The sequence below is a fragment of the Columba livia genome, chromosome 5 (genome assembly GCF_036013475.1).
Source record: "Columba livia isolate bColLiv1 breed racing homer chromosome 5, bColLiv1.pat.W.v2, whole genome shotgun sequence".
Classification (NCBI taxonomy): Eukaryota; Metazoa; Chordata; class Aves; order Columbiformes; family Columbidae; genus Columba; species Columba livia.
In genome coordinates this window covers 63,143,042-63,156,613 of record NC_088606.1, presented here as the reverse complement: position 1 = coordinate 63,156,613, position 13,572 = coordinate 63,143,042, and the positions used below count along the sequence as shown (strand labels likewise).

Sequence of the window (13,572 nt, the reverse complement as noted above, 5' to 3'; positions counted from 1 at the left end):
CATAATTAAGCAAATATTTCAATGTTGATCAGGTGAGTTGTAAGCCCAAGCCGTGAAGCCCAGAGAGACATCTACACAATCATTTGTCTCGTTTACATTAACAAACATTAGCAAAGGCTCATGTCCTGTAAGGCAGTTTCTTACTGAGCCTGTAAGGTCACTGTTGAGTTGACTGATGAGTTACAACCCAACTGAAAAACTAATCTCTATTCCTTTCCACTCTGCCCTAACATTACACAATTAAGACTGAACATTGAATATCTTCCATGTCACACTTCAAATTACAGTAATAAGCTCCTTCTGACTTCTAGGAGACGCATAAATGTTTAAGAAGATTGAAACAATTTTGGGAGTATTTTTTTTTATTTTTTTAACATTTTTCAATAGAACTATCATCAGAGTGTTTCAAAAGTCCAGCTACTGCAATCTCTGAAGACACTGAAAGTCCTGTACTTCATTTTTACCTGGGAAGATGAATAGACACTCCTGTGAGTCCCTAGAGATATTCACACTCCACAGGTACTTATTACTTTATTTGATACTTATTACAATGGCATCTTTCAGATTCAAAAAAGGCCTGATAAAATTTTACAAATGATAAATTGAGTCACAGGAGCCAGAAACACTTAGGAAGCCCATGGCTAACCAGAGATAAGCACCATCCCTAGAGTTTGGATGTCAAGGCTGCTGGGCAGTATTTCCTAATGAAAACGGCATTTTCCTGTTGTCTTATATTTGCAGGTATGTTACCTCAGTGTGGCTCAAACAGCAGACAAGATACAGTACCCATTCTGATGCACATTTAGGCAAGTATTATCCTGGTTTTGCTTTGCATCACTATACTCCCTTGGAATAGATGCATTGAAAATACTAATATTCAGATGGTTTAAAAGGAAAACTGGCTTTTAAAAGGAATATCCCACTTCTTGTGGCTCTATTTTTGATTCAGAAGTGATGTGCAGAGCTCTAAGTTTTGAATATGTTGCTTTTGTTGTATGTATTTTTCTTTCCCCTGAGACATAGATTTCAGGAATTTGCTGCTGTCCTATTGCAGGTTATTCTGACCAGACTCATTATAGCCCAGTAAATGTTTGAACATCTGCTCTGGATGTTTTTTAAGTGTTTTGTTGTTTTGTTTTGTTTTTTTCATTTGCCACCAGGAGGTGCAAATGATCTTCTCACCAGCACCACTTTGCTCTGCATTATAATCACCAGCTATATTCTCAAGCAGAAATGGATTTCTTTATTCTTTACTAGTATTTCTTTTCCCCTATTGCTATCCCTTCATCCTTTCTCCTTGCTGGCCATGAGGGTTTTCAAAGTCCTTCCCAAATGTGATTTGCAGCTTGCCTTTGAATCACCTTTCCTTGGGAGTCAGGTCTGTGTTGCTGTTGCCACTGGCAGGAACATTTGGTGGTCCTTGCACACTGGAGAATCGCATGTACACCGTGATGGCATTACCACAGCTGATTCCTGCGGGTGCTTTGTTATCAGCCTGTGAACAGCCTGGCCGAGCTGTACAGCCAGTCTGGATGAGAGCTGAGGGAAGCCAAGGACACACCAAATTCCTGCAATTTAGTTCTTGAAGGAGTGAGCAGTCAGGACTGGTCACAACCCTGGGATTAAAAGTAGGAGGAAGGAGAAAAACCCTGTTCTTGTCACCCCATGCAGAGGTGACAGCATTAAGGATGGGTGGGGTTTCTGTCCCACTGCACGCATATTCCAACCCAAATGCAGATATAGCCCCCGTGAGAACTGGCATCAGAAGCAAACCGAAATCTAAGAGGAGGCATTTCTCCCATGCAGGAGCAGCCAAGTATGTGAGATATAATCACAGAATGATGGCAGGCTCTCAAGATAGGGGATCTCACTGGACTTCTAGTGAAGATAATGGAATTTTTAGCAGATGTAGCTAGTTTCCGCACTTCTAACTGCAGAATCTGATCGGAGCAACTCAGATCTGAACCTGGGAAGCTCCCTAACGCAAACATGTTTCCAAACAATTTTCCCTCTACCCTTTACAGACACAAACACTATCAGTGGGCAGTACAATGATGCTACAATATGACAGTGTGAAACAGCCAGTTCCATTGCCCTCAGGAATAATACCATCTGCAGCACCAATCTATGCCCCATCCCATCTGAGCAACCTCACCATGAACCTCCTTTGTCCTTTCTCCCCACAGAAGTGGTCAGGGTGACCTGGACAGCATCTCTGCCCTAGGAGTAAAGCAGCAGAGGGGTAGAAACAGAGCGCATTTCTTCTCTCCATACCATACCTTGTCCTCCACAGCAGAGCTGCTGTGCTTATGCTCCTGATGAATTAGGGGGCACCAGGAGGAGGTCCAAGGTCTCGGGGTCTTGAAAACCACATGGTGCAGCCCCTGGGCTCAGATTCTAGCCTCCTCATAGAATCATAGAATCATTTTCGTTGGAAGAGACCCTCAAGATCATCAAGTCCAACTGTTAACCCAACACTGGCACCAAGCCATGTCCCTAAGAACCTCATCTACATGTCTTTTAAACATGTCCAGGGATGGTGACTCCACCACTTCCCTGTTCCAACGCCTGACAACCCTTTCCATGAAGAAATTTTTCCTAATATTCAATCTAAACCTTCCCTGGTGCAACTTGAGGCCATTGCCTCTTGTCCTATCGCTCAGGAGGAGAGACCAACACCCTCCATGCTACAACCTCCTTTCAGATAGTTGTAGAGAGCAAGGTCTCCCCTCAGCTTCCTTTTCTCTGAAGATGGTACAGATTCAGAGGAAATCCAGAAAACACTAAGGAGAACATTAGCTTAGTGTACCTAAACAACTATACCTCCTATACTTTCACTTAGCTCTGTATTAACCATCCAATGGACTTAAAAGCTGTTAGGCACTGATGACGTCCAGCTTGTCCCCTTCTGCTAACACCAGAGTAACCTGCTGACACATCAAGTGACTTTTTTGAAGATGGCAAGAAATACCGAGGTGGCCAAGGAAGGGAGGTGCAAGTTCACAGAGCTGCTTTGCAGAGAAAACTACAGCGGGCCCTAAAGTGGGGAAAGGAAGAACACCCAGAGGTTCTGACGGAGGAGAAGAGGGAGGTGAAGTCAAGGTAAGGTGGCAAAAGGAAGGTGCATAGGTGCATTCAGGAGGAGAAAGAAGAAGGGAGAAAGAAGAGAGAGAGAACAGGCGAAAAGAAAATAAAAGAAACATCACCCTGGTCATCTGGGAAGTGGCAGATCTGAAAACTGCAAAGGGAGCAAGCAAGGAGAAAAGAAGGACCGAGGAGCTCCAAGGGTGTGTGGTGTGCCCAGCCCGAAGGGACAGCAGCGTGGGGAATGCTGAGGGTTTATCTGCTTCACAAATGCCGGTTAAGGCCAAGGCCAAACTAGAAAATTGCAAACTGACAAAAAGCTTAATTCCCTCCTCATTAACAGGCAAAAGCATTGGCAGCAAAGCATGCCTCTCATTATCTCCACAGTTATTTTAGCAGTAAATCTTGAGTTATCAAAAGCAGAGTATGATCACATTGTCAAATATGAAGAAATCTAAATTCACTTATTTGCACCCTCCAGCAGACTGCAAGTATAAAATTGCAGAGTATTTTTTTTTTCTAAATGTGACCTCTAATTGAAAAAATATTATTTTGTAGTGCTAAGATTATTTTCTAGTGCTGAGATTATTGTCTAGTGCTCAGCTGGGAAGTAATTAAATAGGATCTGAAAAATAGTTAATTAGAAGGGCATGTTGCAGTTAGAGGTCTTGGTTCCTTTTTATTCAAGTTTTACAGCCATACAGAATCAAGAACATCAAGAACCACTTTTGTTACCCAGTGAGCTATATTTTGACATTGTTAAAATCAAGATTTTTCTCGTTGACTCCAAGGGTAAATCACATAAGCACACTGAGGTATTAAATTCATATACACAAGTTGCAGAACACAGGAACTCTGAGAACGTGAAGTAGCACACAAATAATTTAAATGGACGTGCCTTTTTCCTTTTGCTTGTTGGAAGAGCATTGTGGAAGCTCATTAGCCAAAAGACAGAGGAGAAAAACAGCAATACAGGAAGGTGACCAGGACTCACACCACTGGCCAACCCGTAGCTGGGGCAGCCATACTAGTCAAGTGCTACAGCTAAAACATCAGTGATAAATTTACACCTGCCCCAACTTCTGTCTGAGGAAGTATGGAGAGAATAACGTCTAGCAAGAATGTCGATGGTCAGTGAGGATAAATACAAAACAAACATATTGTTTTTTATTGGAAGAATGAAACAATATCATGGTTCATCCTTCTGGGATAAATCTGGTCATTTACCCAACTGCATGTAATACACCAGGGACATTTTTAGCATCCCAAAAAGAAATATGAACTCGTAACAAGAGACAAGGCTAAGCCTCATCTCAACATAGAAGAAAAGAAACTCCGAAGTGTCTGCCTGGCCATTTTCACTTGCACTCGAACCCTGATACAGACCTTTGTCTGCAAGTGAGCTGAGCAAGGACACCTTCTGCAAAGGCCATATGCAACCCTGACAGCATTTGCAATAGTGGTTACTTGCAAGGAAAGCCCTTTTCCAGACCAGAAACAAAATAAAACCTTGTAAACCCAGTATCCATGTATTCTGGGAGAAGACATCAGCAACTTGACATAAGATAGACTTGAACCGCTTGTAACTGTACAGATAAAGCTAGAAAATACTTTGAAAAATATTGTGCTGGAAAAAATATCTAAATGTTTAAAGAAGTTGTTCACCACAACGATGGGTGCAGTTTAAAAACCAGAATAGAATACAATAGATTTCATTTGTCTCTTTTCATAACAAACAGTGTGTTTCCAATCACACAGCATCAGAGTCAAGCTAAATATTTCAAATCACACCACCAAAGACAATAAAACCGTACGTGCTGATGTGTCCTACCCAGCCGACTGTATTATTGCTTTATATCCACCTCGTCTGTGCTCACACCAACTTTCTCACTTGTTCCAAGTTCCTTTTGCTTGTTTGCAACTCCTGTTTTAAGCAATGTCTTTTTAAAAATCACTCAGCAACTCATATTTAAATAAACGCTCAGATTTCCTAAAGGATTTTGCTCCCATTAGAGAACTTGGTGAAACAGCCGGTTATTCCAGAGCGCTTAACACCAAACAACTCTCTCAGAAATATCATTTGGGGATATTCATTTTGAAAACTCTGTACCTGGCCAGCTTTCTTAACGAAGAGGCAGTTTAGCAATTTCATGGCATTCCCACCCTTTGCCTCTTTTTTTCATTATATAGCTATGGAGGAGCATGATGAACACCAGTGGCTGGCTCTACCACGCCTGTTTTTCTCATTAAGAGAAATAGAGAGGCTGTTAATCTCCAAAGAAGACAAAATACAAAGCTGCTGCTGTCCGACAGGCTGGGGGTCCATCTGCCTGCAAAACCCACTAATTCATATATTTACGTGTTTCAATATTAATCACTTTTGCTTTTAGTATGCAGTTATACCCAATTCCACGTGCAGAGCGAACGTGCAGGGAAATTCTGATAGACGGCTGGCAAAGACTCGTTTTGTTGGGTCTCATTAGTGAGGGCCATAAAAACAGCATTGAGTAAAAATGAGTCAGACTGAAAATATATTAGAGCTTGCCATATTTTCAGTGCTCAATTCAATGATTTTCCATTAACGCCAGGGAGGAGACTCTGCAGATGAGGCCTCTGGAGGTCAGTTAGAAATTATTCCTGGCTTTTCCCCAAACTCCCTGTGTGATCTTGTCTAAGCGAGTTTGTTCTTCCCTACCTCAACCCTCTGTCTAGCTGGAAAACGCACCCTAAAGTCTCTCTTGGCAAAACAAAAGTACTGCACTTAGGTAGGATTAATCAGCTACACAAACTCAAAATAGGGAGTGATTAGCCTGGGTTAGACCTGTTATTTTTCATAACGGGTCTTGGAGGGTGTAATGGATCACCAGCTGAGCACGAATCAACCATGTAATCTGTTGTGAAAAAAGCAAACACCTCCCTGGGACGCAAAGAGCAGCAGAGCCTGTGGGTCACCCAGCTAAGAACAGCATCGTGTTTGGGGCACCTCAGGAAGACAAACCACCAGGAAGACTTGGGAGGAACACAAGAGGGAGACCAAAGGCCCAGAGAAAAGCCTGAATTAATTGCCGTCATCTAGCCAAAAAGAAAAAGGAGACTGAGGAAGGGAGGGCTAAAATAACAATGCTCAAGGTTGCTGTAAGATGAGCAAATAATCTTTTTTCCTATATCTGTGGTGGCGAGGAAAAGAAATCAAGAGCTTAAACTGCAATAAGAGAAATTTATGTTAAATACGATAGAACAAAATTCTCTAACAGGAAGGGTAGTAAAGCCCTAGAATAAATTTCTCTGGGAAGCTGTGGAGTGTCCATCCTTGGAGGTCCTTAAGAACAAGTTAGACAAACAGCTTTCAGGAGTAACACAGGGTAGTTAATCTTGCCTTGGGGCAGCACAATAAACGCTGATCTTTCTAAACCCATTCAGCCTGTGGTTCTGTGATAATACTCGTGCAGATGCTGTGTGTTTGCACAGCACCTTGCCCATCAGAGCAATTTTCTTTCTTCCTGAAACACAAACAGTAATTAGTAACTATAACTAGTTTTATAAACTTTGCATTTCAAAGCACACAGTTTTATGCTGCATAGATATCTCCCAAGCTATAACTTCAATTTAAAAAAAGAGATGTTCATCAATTTATCTACTGCACTAGACTGTTTGTTAGGAGCAACTGTTTATTTTTCAGTGTCACCTTTATAAAATCAGTTCACAAAGCTTTCACTGATAGTGGGAAGAGAGATCACTACTGTTTTGCAGATAAAGACTTTTCATTTTCACATGTTCTACTGTGCTGTTCAAATGAAAAACAAAAAATAAGTATAAACCATCTCTCTATTCTGCTGCTTAAAAGACACAAGACTTCATCTTTGAATATATTTTTGCCTTAACCTAAATTAATTTGAAAATGGTAGGACTGCAACTCTGAAGTAATTTGACTGTTGTCTGGTGAGATTTATAATAAAAAAAATGAAAAGAAAAAAAATTTGTTCCTAATATATATACTTCAACTACTACTTAGACTCGTATATGGAAGTGGCACTGTCATCATAATTGCTCATTTCACATGTTACTGCCAAAAGTTACGTTCTCTGTTCAGGTCTGCTAATGCTGTATTTGCTCTCTTCATGCGCATGTAGAGGCACATCCCTTAACTGAAGCAAATAAATTCAATAAAACAGAAGAGTAGTTATGTCACTAGTGGGAAAATTCAATGGCTGTGCTACTTTCCCCTCACAGAAATTACTGGTTCTTTCTATTTAGTTCAGCACCTCATTATTAAATTGACACCAAAGCCCCACCAGAAAACAATAAAATTTAAATAATGTTTCATTTGTTGTGTCTCAGATACATCCTTATGACTGGCAGCAAAGAATGCGATTCAGTTCAGTTCTCAACTTTTAGAATTCTGTACTGCATGTCCATGTCTATACAATGAATTAAAAATATCAGAGCCCACCTCTGCTTCAGTGTAAATCTGACTCAGGGGAATTGAATCCCATCAGATTTCAAAATTGGCAAACCACACATATTTTCTAAGTAACGTAATTTGACACAGTGATCCACCGTCACAAGCTGAAGACCAATAAGCAAAGAGTGTGCCAGCCACACAGTTGTTTTCCAGGTATTAAGTTTGTCTACATGCATTTATCTACATTCCTACATCCTGTAGAAAATGTTACAAATTCTCTCTTTTTTTTAAAGCATATTAATATATTTGATATTTTGAGGACTGGCTCCTAAATCCATTAGTACTTCAGCTTTCATTAAAAAAAAAATTATATTTTTCGTATCCTAAAGGATGCAAAAGAGTCCCTATAAAGCAGCATCTCATGTCGTATTAAGTATGGCACTAGCCTGAGAAATTATAAGGAAAAGGCTTGTCCACTAAGTCAGTAAGGATCCATTGACAGATAGTATGGAGAAGACGAAAGTATTTAAAGATTTTTTTAATACATTAAAATTCAGAAGGTAAATCACAGTTAAATAGCATTTTTAGATAATACTAAGAGGCAAGAACATGGAAAGAACAGGGTAGAGAGTACTTAGGTAAGCTAAATACTTTCAACTCAGGCTATGATATACAAAAACCTGAGGAAGACTGGTGAAATCCCAGAGCTCCCTGGCAGTTGCTTATCTATAAAATCTATGGAGGATTAATAACACACCAGAAAACTGCAGAAGAGTGAAAATGGTGATTATTCTTACAAAGGAGCGAAAAACACAGCAGCTGAGAATTTGCAGACCTGACAGCATACTTCATTTATCACAATACACTGGCACGTATAATTAAACAATCTATTTGTAAGCACTGAAAAGAGCTCCAGGAGTGGCTGTCGGCGTGAACCTACACTAAGGGCAAATAATATCAAACTATTCTAGTATCATTTTATGATATGGTATTGCGTCTTGTGGGTATGCAAAAGAGAATAATATATCACATAGTTTTACTTTAGTGAAGCTTTTAATATATTCTTGTAGTCACTCTGACTGTGTCCTAGATTCAGATGTAATAGTTCAGGTATAAAACTGGTAGGAAAAGAGGCTTGTTGTCAATGTTTAATGTAAATGGAAGCTAGGATCCTGCCATGTGTTGCCACTGGAGTTTTACTACGACTATATGATCATGAGTAGATAACCAGTAGTCAGGGGAGTGGAAGAATGAGGTTGTTAATTGATGAATAACACAAAGATAAGAGGGAGCAACCAAGATGTTGGAGGGCAGAGTTGAATCCAAACAAATGTGAGAAGTGGCCTGCAAAGAAGAAGATGCTGTTCCATAAAGACAAGTGTTGCATTTCAATAAAGTTCCTGTTGGAACTGGATGAAATTTGGAAAAATACCTGGACATAAACTCGACTGCTTAGCCTGGAGATGAGAGTATGGGAGGCAGGTAGAATACTAAATAAAAGGATGCTGTAGAAAGGAAATCTATTTTCAATATGTATGAAGAATGAAAGCAATGGGTATTATATTTCATCAGAGAAGACTCAAGAGTTAAGAAACTTAAGAGAAAAATTATCATGTTTACGATACTAGAAGCCAAGAACTCATCAGACTAGAGCATGTTCATTGCAGATATCTAAGAGTAAGTGGGAGAATGTCTGCAAGGACCCTCATAAATATGGGTTGTCTGGCCTTGTGTTGGGTAAGAAATTACAGGATCTGTTGAGGTCTTATGAAGCCCTATATTTCTTTGTCATTTAATGTTAAAAAAAAAAAAAATTAAATCAAACTTTCCAATTCTACAAATCTCAAGTTAGGTCTGATACAATTCACCTTTTTTATATTGAGCTTTAGTCATCTTGTATGACGCGTGTCTAGATACTACTAGGAAAGAAAAAAGAAGAGACAAGGACCAATAGGATACTTCTCTGTGGGACAGCGGTATTTTTGTTTTACAGTGGTCAGGCAGAAGAAAAGACCTACAGAAGAATAAAAAGCCTGCATATCAGCCTCCCAGCCTGGCAAGTAGCCTAACAGCTTGACTACATGCCCTACCTCAATTCTTCTCCAGAACTATTTCCTACAGAGTCACGTCTGGCTTGCCTTGACTCCATCCATGTGTTTTGGTGGCTGGCTGTAAATTGGAGTGGAGCTTCCTAAGAGGCGCCTAAACCACTTCTCTGAGAGGTGAGCTAAGCCAGTTAACATGGGGAAGCAAGCAAAGGGTATTGGCAATGTCCTTCAGTCACCTTTTAGGACAAACACAGCTGGAAAAAGTGTTTGAAGGCATCTTTCCCTCCACATACGAATTTTTCACCAGTAGGGGCATTACTGGATTCTTGAGGTCTTCACACTGGCAACAGTGTTCTGGCTGGGAAGCGGGGCCTCCACCCAGACCACAAGCAGTAGAAGCAATGCAAAATAAAAAAAGTAGTAATAATAATAAAAGAAATCCAGCAACAAAAACAAGGCAGGAAAGCAGTCCTGAAAGACAGGAGACACAAGGGGAGAGCAAGACAGACAAGAACAGCGACCCAAGGGAGGTAACACAGCAAGGTAACGCGAAGTGGAAAGTCAACGGGAAGACAAACAATGTGTTTTTACTAAAGCTGTTAATTCACTCTTCACGTCTCCCACTCAAGTCATCCGTCACAAGTTAAACTAAATAGAGCTCGGAGTGCAGCTGCCTGCCTGCCACTGTAAATGGACCTTCTGTACATAAAGTGCTGCTCCGGCAAGCTGGCGTCCTGAGAGGAAAAAACCTCAGCTGCAAAAATAAACAAATCAGGTACCACAGCCCTCCTCCCTACATTTTTTTCCCAAAGAATGTGCGCTACTAAGTCTTAACCCCTTCTTGCTTGTTAACTAAGCTCAGTATTTCTCCTTTACTTTAAGCACGAGCAAACAGTGTCGTCCTGAAGCATTTAAATGGTTATACCGGTAACAAAGTACTACTGAGCACAAAATCTGGGCTCATATAAATTTTTTCCTACACATCAGAGAGGGCATGAGGCAAGTTCATATTCCCACTATCAGATTTGCTGAACAAATGTCCATAGACCTAAGATGCTCTCGGTCTCAGAAAAACAAGGTTTTTCAGTCTCCCCTGCACTCCTTGTGTCACTTTACAGTTGCGACTTCCCATCTTTTGCCACAACCTTTGCTTTAGTCATAGAGCAACTGACGAATTTTCTGTGGTGTGCAGGGCACTGGGTGACACGTGAAAAAAGTTTGATGGATTACACAGATATTACGTATTGTTTGGTGGTTCACAGGTACTAGGATCTACCAGGGGTCTCAATTTTACAGCTGTGTCTGGAACGGAGGTGCTAAGCGATGTTGCCATGCAGAGGGTGGTGGGTTGGCACTGTGGTGGCTTTTGCAAGTCAAGTAGGAGAAAACACACCAAAACAAAATAAAACAAAAAAGATGTTTTGGGGCAGCACTCTGAGCATGTTGTTGGGCCTCCTGTAACTCAGGACAGTCTGGGCCCATTTGTGGTTTAACACCTGAGCAGGATTGCTTTCCAACACCAGCTGCTTTACCTGCTTATAGAAAGGGAAGTGTCTGCCACCATGTGTAGATGCACAAAAAAGGCTTCCAGCTGAACTACTGGAACTAAAAGCAGCATGAATTAACCCACCTTACGCCCCAGAAAAAAACCTATTTCCATCTTCTCTCGTGAAATCACCATGTAGGAACCGTATAGTTCCTAATATATGACCACATGGCAATAAAGGGTAGAAATCACAGAATCATAGAATCCTTTTGGTTGGAAGAGACCCTCAAGATCATTGAGTCAAACCATTAACTGAACACTGGCACTAAACCACGTCCCTAAGAACCTCGTCTAAATGCCTTTTAAACCCCTCCAGGGATGGTGACTCCACCACTGCCCTGGGCAGCCTGTTCCAGTGCCTGACAACCCTTTCCATGAAGAAATGCTTCCTAACATCCAATCTAAACCTCCCCTGCTGCAACTTGAGGCCATTTCCTCTTGTCCTGTCACTTGCTACTTGGGAAAAGAGACCAACACCCTCCATGCTACAACCCCCTTTTGGGTAGCTGCAGAGACCGAGGTCTCCCCTGAGCCTCCTGTTCTCCAGGGTCAACAGAGGTCTTCCGAAATTCCGAGCTGCTGCTGCAGCAAACGAGGTTGCACTGCAGTGTATCTGGGCAGTTTGAAAAGGAAGACGCATGGCAGCTTTCCACGTGTTTATCAGAGCAACAAACCAGCAGACTGGCTGTAAGGAAAACATGGTGACTCTGCTAGTTGGGTCATGAAGCTGGACGAGGTGCTTTCTATAATCATCATGAGCAAGAGAGAAACCTGTGTTTCCAGGTAAGAAACTACTGACTACATGCAAGCATAGATGTTGCTTGAGTAGGCAACTACCATTCAGAAAGTGATTAATAAACTTTGTTTTATTACTTAAAATCATATTCAAACTATATGTTTTTAATAAGAAAGAGTGGATCATATCTAGCTCCTATTTTGTACAAACTGGGCATGTTCTGTAAAATTCTTTGATTTAAATCCAAAATTATTTCAACTTAGGGTAGCTTTTAGGGATCTTTAGACAATAGCCTGCATAAAATTTGACAAAGGCTAAATCAAAATGAATTGCAGAAGTTCCATGAGGACAGATTATATCAATGCATAAATACCTATTCTAAACCTTGACAACATCGCAGTGAGAACATATAGAAATTGCAATACATGATTTAAAGAAGAAACAAAATCACAGAGAAAGAGTAAAATAAGGGGTTTTTATCTATGACTATGGCTCAGACTGCCCTAGCTATATTATTTTATGACACAAGTTAATCACATATTCCACACTGTAAATAACATCATTAGCAGTACAGTGGGTACCATTGTAGATCTCTGTAGTGAGATGCAAATGTAAATTCTGAAGAAACATGTAGATTGGCAAAACCAATGCAGACTGCCTTCCCAGACAGAATATTTCCTTGTTTAGCCCAGGAAATTTTGCAGGAAAACTGCAAAGTTTCTCAATTCATAGGAGTCGATACATTTACCGGTTTCAGAGTGCACTACACAAAGCCATTATTTTAGAGACTTACATATGAAGTTTCAAAACTGCAATGCTATGGAAAGGAAAAAGGAAAAATGAAAACAGGATCTTGTGAGGTCAAAATGGTTGAATTCCTGGGAGATGGATATTGGTAAAAGTATAAAATCCTGCCTCTACTGAAGTCAGGGTTAATAAAACAGATAGTATGGCATCTAATCGCATCTGTAATTAGGAGGTTATTTTTTTAACCTCTAAGAATCCTGAAACAGGTTGTTAACAAAGAACAGATTGGATCCAAATTAACTTGCAAACTCCAGTAACTTTCCTGAGGCTAACCTAGCATCGGGCCTTTCTACTCCTGTTATGTCACCCAGCGTGCTTTGGCCAGTCTCACGTCCATGGGCTTAAGCCGAAATAGACTTTTCCTGCTGTGTTTTTGTTTGTTCTGCTTTTCCTGCAAGCGATTAGAGCATCTTTGTAATTGCTTGTGTTATGGATTAAAAAATCACCTGCAGGTGGGCTGAAGCAATCATATTCTGCTGAATCTTTATTAAAGGAGTAATTGCTTTCATTTTCCCAAATACACAGTGAATGCATCATCTACAGTATAAAAATTCTGTTAAAATAAGAAAGGAATACAATCATAAACCTTTACAGGCACAGAAAGCCTTGCTTAGCCTTCGGTTTAACTCCATATGCTAATTGTAGATGCAAAGAACATGTTATTGCAGGGTCTTGTATCACTGAATAATTTTAAGTACTTTAAATATCTTTTGCTTTGTACAAATGTTCCATTCATTTGATAAAATATTGACCTTAGGCAGGAACCAGTATCAAGCCATGAATTTGCCATGCATTTTCCTCAGTTAGATCTTATTGTGTTGTTCCTTCTAATGCATGGATTGAAAAACTTGAGAAGTGAATGTCTCCTTCTGCGTGTTGTCCTAAACTCTTCTGATTGATGAAACCTGTCCAGCCCACACTCCATCTCCCTGAGTGACTCTGCATCTCA

General features: G+C 40.5%; 1 long non-coding RNA gene across 3 annotated transcripts in view; it reads right to left on the bottom strand.

The window, feature by feature from the left end:
* Window positions 1-13,572, bottom strand: part of LOC135579623 (uncharacterized) — an 89,302-nt gene that overhangs the window by 59,684 nt on the left and 16,046 nt on the right. The gene's annotated exons all lie outside the window — the stretch shown is intronic.